At 38.9% G+C, this 7,562-nt stretch overlaps 1 protein-coding gene across 1 annotated transcript in view; it reads left to right on the top strand.

Moving 5' to 3' along the window:
- The first annotated feature begins 1,119 nt into the window (after window positions 1-1,119).
- The window catches only part of LOC122784044 (disheveled-associated activator of morphogenesis 1-like), a 45,595-nt gene continuing 39,152 nt past the window's right edge, over window positions 1,120-7,562 (top strand). The window contains exon 1 of the mRNA XM_044049104.1: window positions 1,120-1,247. The gene's annotated coding sequence lies outside the window, so the exon portion shown is untranslated. The remainder of the gene's footprint in view (window positions 1,248-7,562) is intronic.

The raw sequence follows: 7,562 nt of genomic DNA, 5'->3' as shown, positions 1-7,562 counted from the left end.
CCTCTGTTTTTATGACAGTGGAGTAGAGTTGCAACTAATGGTTTTATTGTCAGTCATTCAGTCAAGAACATGACCACAAAAGTTACAAATATATGAAATGTAATATAATACAATACAAGATATAAGACACTGCCGTGCCTGGAGGAAGACGACCTAAATCAAGACGTCAAACTATAATGTTAAATATTACACAGATGTCCTACTTTTGGGTCTAATGTTAAGTCCTTTGGTCAATGGACTAATCAATTAATAATTTAAACATTTTACCTTTAATGTGAAAAAGATAAGAAGAAAAAGACTGCAGACAGCATGTCAATTAATCTTTGCTCTTCACCGATGGGTCACAGTAGATTTTTGTTTCAGTAGATTCAATAGATGTAAATGGCTCATTTACCAATTTGAACTATAAATAGTCACACATTTTGCTGTATTTATGTTGTGATTTTGGTCACAACTGTCTTGTCATCTTTCAAAAGTAGAATGTAAAAAGAATACACCGTCAGGCCTAATACAGGTTTAGGTCTGACTTTGAAGTGTTCGAAGTGTCTATTGATATTTATTATCTTCCCACACTAGCTTAAGACTTGCATCCATTTAAATCCATTTATTTTGTATTTTTACTGCTATTTCTTTCTGTAAAATTGAGAAGACACTGATCACAAAGAATTTCATTACTGGTAATATATAATAGTAGGAATGAACTGATACTGGTCAAAATCACAGTATTGGATATTGGACAAATAAAAATGTAAAATCCTATAGGGCTGACACCATTACTCGATTAATCGATTATTATTAATTGATTAGTAAATTAATCCTCAACTGTGAAACAGAATAATTTTGGTTTGCTGACAAAAAACACATGTGAGAACATAATTTTTCCCAGGTTTGAGAATCATTGATGACATTTTATGGACCAAGCAATTACTCGATTGATTGAATATTTGTTACATAGTTGGAGAATTATGTCTTTGAAATGTGTTTTAACAACCTCATAGTTGGAACTCTAAAATGACCGTATCTGACTGAACACTACAATACCCATGAAGCACTGCGCTCAACACATCTTTGCGCACGCGCAAAGCCTGCTCTAGTAAACCAATGACATCACGAGCAGCCCCTGACTATCCAGGCTATTGAATTGTCCCTTCGCTGTAGAGAGACCGTGTGTTTTCTCCGCCGCTTTACTTTATTTACCCGTTGTACTTGTGGACGCGGTTCAGCAGAGAAATGGCCAACGAGGCGAGGTAAGGAAGAGACTTGCTTTTTAAACAAAATGTGTCAAACATAGCGGCGTTTACAACCCCAGCGGCACCGGGCCGCTCGGTGAAAAGCGGTGTAGGTGTCGGTGTTGACCTCCGTACCGGTGTGGGCAGTCAACGCAACAGCCGTCGTTACCTTCAGTCTTTTCTCTTCATTTCACATATATTTCTTCCTAAAGATTCAGCCTTTGTGGCCTAAACCTGCTACAGACTGGAGTTTGGCGACATTTGCATGTGTTTTGCAAATAGTTTGTTTTGTGCGCGTGTGTGTGTGTGTGTGTGTGTGTGGTCACCAGCGTGTCCTCACACCTGATAACAACAAGGAGGAAAAAGAGGAACCACTGTCTGAACTGCTGTTCCCATGGGAAAAATTCTAGTGGTCAGATAAGGGTTTCAGAAGTTCAAAGGGCAACGTTATTCCAATGTAGGCTATTCCCTCAGAAGTGAGTAAATAAAGTGTTGGAAGATATGGCCAAAATATGATCATTAAAAATAATATTACTGGTAAAACATCCTAACATTATCTGTGTTTGCAGAATGTATTATTAAAATGAATATTTCGCCTCAGAACCCTAACCCCACAGTAAAACGTTTATCATGATAATTATCAATTTAAATTAGTTAATTGTGGTAATGTTTTTGACCATAATGCTTTTAAAATTACCTGTGTCAGAAATTCATTTACTTTGTGTTGTGATCTGAAGAGTTCTGTTAAAACGTAAACAAATTAGACATTGAAACCTCTTATGGACCCCCAGAAGTCCCTGGACCCCCATTTGGGAACCACTGTGTTACATAATGCTTGAATGTTGATAAAGCAATATTGCCACTGTATGAAAATGGATGGTTGATTTTGGAATACGAGGCATACGGTGACTAACAATTATTTGTTTGACCTTCCATTTGCGATATAATACTCAATTTATTACATTATATTACATTACATTACATTTAGCAGACGCTTTTATCCAAAGCGACTTACAAGGGAATTGAGTACAACCTGCCAGTGGTGGAGTTGAACTTGCGACCATGATGTCTTTTGCACATGGGGTACCGGTCTTAACCACTGAGCTACCCCACCCCTGTTTATGACCGTAAGGCAACACTTTTATTGTCCAGTGAATCAGTGAGCCTGTGGCGATTTCAGACATGTGATTCTTCACCTGTTGTGAGCTAATATTCAGTTGTGATGCTTTGTTGTGAAGGGGAGCGACTCACTTGTGAAAGCCACAGAGTTACAGGCCAGTCAGACAGAGATTATCACTGCGTAATCGTTCCAGTGCTGGGCTTACTGTACATACTCCGTGAGGTGCTTATCAGAGAAGGCTTGCATTCCCGAGAATTAAAATGCTCTAAATCACTGAGGGGCCTGTATGTGCTTGTAATGGTTTGCTGCTGCCTTGTGAGAGGGCTTACTGCTGCAGTGTGCTCTGCAGGCTTGTTTTCAGTGTAAACATGGGAGAAGCCTTACATGATGTACCATGTTGTTATTTTGTCCACACTGTTAATGCTCAAGACGGGGAGTTGGCTGATTACAGATCGGCGCGGTGACAGCTGCTGACGTGTGAATTGTGTGTCTTGTTTTTCCGAATATGCATGTGCACATAGCAGATAATTACTCCGTGTTGTAACTGCATGCTTTCACAAGTGATTTTAATCCTACAGTTCAGTTCAGTTCACCAAGGTTACAGTTTGCAATGCTTTGGCTTGCGTCTCCTTTGTAGAGTGTGTAAGGTGGATGGGAGTAGCTGTGTCAGCTACTTATTATACCAGCGTGTAGCCCATGAATAAATTAAATGAAGGAAAAAGTACTTGGCGCAGTAAACAAAGGGCACTGACATTATTCTTAAAAAAACAACTAAAAAAAACATGTACAACAAATACACAGTATTCTTTTTCCCCTTCCATTCTCATTGTGACCTTTATCTCTTGTCAAATCAGCAGACCGCACTGTGCACTGCCCTATTATTTGAATGTAACATAAATCTAAAAGTTAAGCACTACAGTTTTACATCCTTTTATGTCCTCCTGTCTTACACGCAGACAATAAGACATGCAAATATTTAGCAAATGGTTCTGCCCATACCTTGCTGTTAACAGCTATGCCACCCCGTCATCTTCAGCAATCGTAAACACAACTGTTGACACTCCATGTCATTGCTTTGTCTGCCAAAATACAGCCTCTGGCTGCATAGGTGACTTTCCTGTTGATGTGGCTGTTGTTGCAGACATGAACATGTGCACTGTGCTGTTGAAAGCATAATTACACAAACTCTTGTCTGTGGTAAATGTCGCCGCAGGTTTATGACTCTGGCTCATTTTGCGCTGGTAAGCGACTTCAAACTTTAATTGGCAACAGGTTTGGCTTTAATAATGATAAATGGAGTCAGGCTTAGTTTCTACCATTCACTGGCATCAAATCATGTCAACGGATGTCTACAGAATGGCAAATACTTGATGGTAGACAATATAGATTTGTTAGTCTAGTCAACGTATGGAGTCCTCTAATTTTGTTCCTTATGTCATTTTTATTTTCCTCTCACATTCATTATTTCTGCAGTTCTGCATTGTAATTGTTATCTCCCTGACATGTAATGAAGGGTGATAGTCATCAGTCCATCCATCTGTCCATGCATCTGTAATCATCCAGTGTCCAGAGCAGAACAAAGGAGGTTTAGTTATATGCCAGATGATGCCACTGCCCCAATTATTTTGGGAAGTTGGTCTTTCTTTCACCATATGTTATCTTATCTTCTCATTGTTGGTTATAATTATAGCAAGTTTGGCCCAAACTTATAATGAACCAATACAATAAACTTGTGTCCTGTTTTGCGCTTGCTAGGGGATGAATGGATAGGGGAATATATGTAATTGCAATTTTTCTGACACAGCAATTGCAATTTGATTTGCAGTGTTTAAAGTTGAGCTTCAGTTCAGTATCCACTGTTATAAATAAAAAAAAAAATAAGCATGAGCATATAACATGAGATAACATCAAAAATATAAGGTCAACTAAAAGGCAAAAAAAGTGAATCAATAAAATATATTTTTTTAAAAAGCATATACAGTATATCTATATTTTATTTATTTATACTGTAAAGGGAGTCAAAGCAAGTTAGAAGGAGTAGCATCAGTCCATCAGCACACACTAACACTCCTGAAGCGCTCTCGGGGAATTGGCTTAATGAGCTGAGTGTTAAGTTGCACAGGAATGGCAACATAGCAGGAGAGAGAGAGACACAGAGAGCCAGAGAGAGAGAGAGCAGCCTCCCTGGTTGGCTCATATTAACCACAGCACAGTGAAAGAGAAAACGACATCAACAACAACCCGGGGGGAGGTTTGACTAATTATTTTTTTCACTGTGGGTGTCATTTAAGGGTGGTTGTAACACAGCTGAGCCCCTAGAAGACCACCATATGTCAGCCTGGTTTCTGGATGTTGTGGTGGCATAAATGTGCTGAGGCAGGTGCTGCGACCACAGCCTTTCGATCACTTCCTTTCTTGTGGGAGTAATGAAAGTGTACATCATTATTTACGATTTCAAATCTTCAATGAGCATTTCCGTTAGCGTCCCGAGACATATTACTGATATAAATTTTGATTTTTAAATGCACTGTTATATGTTCTGTATTTACTGTGCCACATACAGTGGACTTGTGTAAATGTGTAATTATTTTAGTTAAGCATTTAGTAAGTGTTTCCTTCCTGGAGTCATGAATGTATGAGTTGTCACTGTCGGTGAACAAATGGTTAAAGTTTGACAAGGTGGCAAATCCAGTTGGTACTGTATATACGTACAGTACATACCATAGTTATGTGACATACCATAGTTACATGACTCAGTTTAAATATTGACTCACACTTCATGTGGCAACATCTTAATACCCTGTCTGTTCTCCATGAATGCAATGTTGTAAATGCTGTATTTCTATCGTCGGAGATATTTCTATATACATAATTGTAGTATAAAGAAGTGCTTCATTTTGAGTTAGAGTTACTTATTACCAATGACTACTTCACATAAGGCTTTGTCAAACTGTTTTTGTTTTGTTTTGTTTTTTAATTCTGAGGATTCTGATGTTTATTTTCCTAATTATTTGCAATTTTGCTGATTCCAGATCTACAATTTTTCTTTTAAAGCAGTCGCTCATCTATACAAACATTATAACACATGGGTAGTATATTCAATTTCTGCCAATAAATCCTCTTAGTGTTTTACTTTAAGAAAACTCTTTCCTACAGTTATAGACCAGTATGTGCTAAAACCTTTGCTAAACATAAATTGAATTATGTTTAAGAGTAGATGTAATTTCTTCTGCAATAAAGCGGATTTATTGCATGCAGTTTACAAGCTAAAGCTGGTATTGTTAAGAAAGCCTAGGTGATTTCCTCTTAGTTGGCAGTTTATCTAATTCTAGATATATTTACAATTGAGAAACAGAAAACAAGGAGTGGCTGAAACAATTGATGTTCTTAAACTGTTACTGATAATTGTCCTGTGGACTGACTTATTGTTTAATTTCTACTTGATGTCCAAAGCATCTTGTATCTTCATTTTAGATCTGTGTCAGAATGTGATGCATCAGCTTCAACAGTAAATGTGTTGGGAAGAGAACAAATGTTTTGAGTCCGACTCGCCCAGTCAGTGATATGTATCAATAATATGACCTAAAAATTGTTTTAGGGTAGTAAAAAAAAAAGTTCCTCCCAGTTGTGTCACAGCTTCATGCTCTCATATTGAGCCTCTCTGTCTGAAGCGCAGTAGTGAACCCTGTGGGATGAACTGTGACTCTGCAGCGCTACTGCACCGCCACAACAATAAGCCTGTATGACTGTTTGAATGTGCCATTCTTTGTACGGTGTGCTTCACTTGGGCCAGACAATAGCTTCATTTAGCATCCCTGCTCTGCTGAGGCCTGCTCCGTCGCCATGGCACCCCTGCCGTGCCACACCCTGCCCCCAGTCTGGCCCGGCTTTGCACTTGTCCTTGCTGTTGGGACAGCTGGGTGCCGATATAGCCTTTGTTAGCCGCACCCAAGACCCAACCTCACATTTTGAAGATGGTTGCTTTGTGGCTGAGCTGGTGAATCTTGCAGCTTGTTACAGTTTTCATTTCTAAAAAGCCAAACGCATAAACCATACCTCTGATCTGGAGCTATATGTACACCTGCTAAGCATTTTTTTACTACAGTGAAAAGCTAAACCAGAAGACTTTGTGATCAAAGAGCTTCCTGCTGGGTTTTATAACAGAGGTCAGCAGCTTCATCTAAAATAAAACCCCAAGTGAAATCTTAGAAGAACATAGGTATGATTTCAGGACTAATCGTGTTATACCATGTGGCTATTGTTTAGGAAAACTAGAAAATGTACTGAGGCCAACCCTGGATCATCACTACTGAGGTAGTGATTTATGTTTTGAAAAAAAATTATCATTAAAACATAAATTTCATTAAATTAACCTTGTTTAATCTGGTTCACTTTGAATATACAGCTGCTGATACCTTCAATTAAGTATTTTCTTTATGCCACTTGATTTGTGATATGTGCATATTTCATAGTTCATAGTGAAAACAAAATGACATATGCTAAACCTTTAAGGAGTTTAGATACCCACTCAGTGACTGCATGTCCCCTCCCGAGACCGTTGACTCCTGACCTCAGTGATTGTTTGGAGGTGAAAGAGCAGTGCACCCTGTTTCCAGCTCAGCCACTCAGTGGTGGCAGATCTGTAATTAATGGCCTTAAGGCTGATGGCTTTCAGACCCCTAGGTGAGTAATGGGTGCTTTAAAGCAAGTCAATTCGCTACTGGCAATAAAATATGCATCACAGCTATTAGATGGTGTGAGTGGGGTCTAAAGCCTAAGCTGATGGAGAGAAATGTCACAATCTCCGCACCTTTTTTATTTGGTGTCATTTCACGTCATAATTAATAAGGATATAAAATTCAAAGAGCCGTGTTGCACTGTTAGATTTCAGTGTGAAGTAAACCGCACATCAACCTGTATCCACTGTTGATGTTGATGCAGTCAGTCTGTTCCCCTGCTATACCTTGATTATGCCATTTAACTGGACTGTTGTCCTTGTCCCAGTTTACAAGCACTGGCGTGGGATTGATTTATTGAATGAAGTGTGTCTGCCTCTGCTATGCTAGGTGGCGATATGCCCCCTTGAAGCTTTTCAGTATTAAACATTTTATGGCTGAGTTATTATGTGACTGACAAAAACAACAATTTTTGTCTTTTTCTGCACTGGCCTTTTCTGTTATTTCTGGGTCAGAGGTCAGGGATGGGAGCTGTGG

The sequence above is a fragment of the Solea senegalensis genome, linkage group LG17, assembly GCF_019176455.1.
Source record: "Solea senegalensis isolate Sse05_10M linkage group LG17, IFAPA_SoseM_1, whole genome shotgun sequence".
NCBI lineage: Eukaryota > Metazoa > Chordata > Actinopteri > Pleuronectiformes > Soleidae > Solea > Solea senegalensis.
The sequence above is the reverse complement of the archived record's forward strand: the minus strand, read 5'-3'. Positions and strand labels throughout refer to the sequence as shown.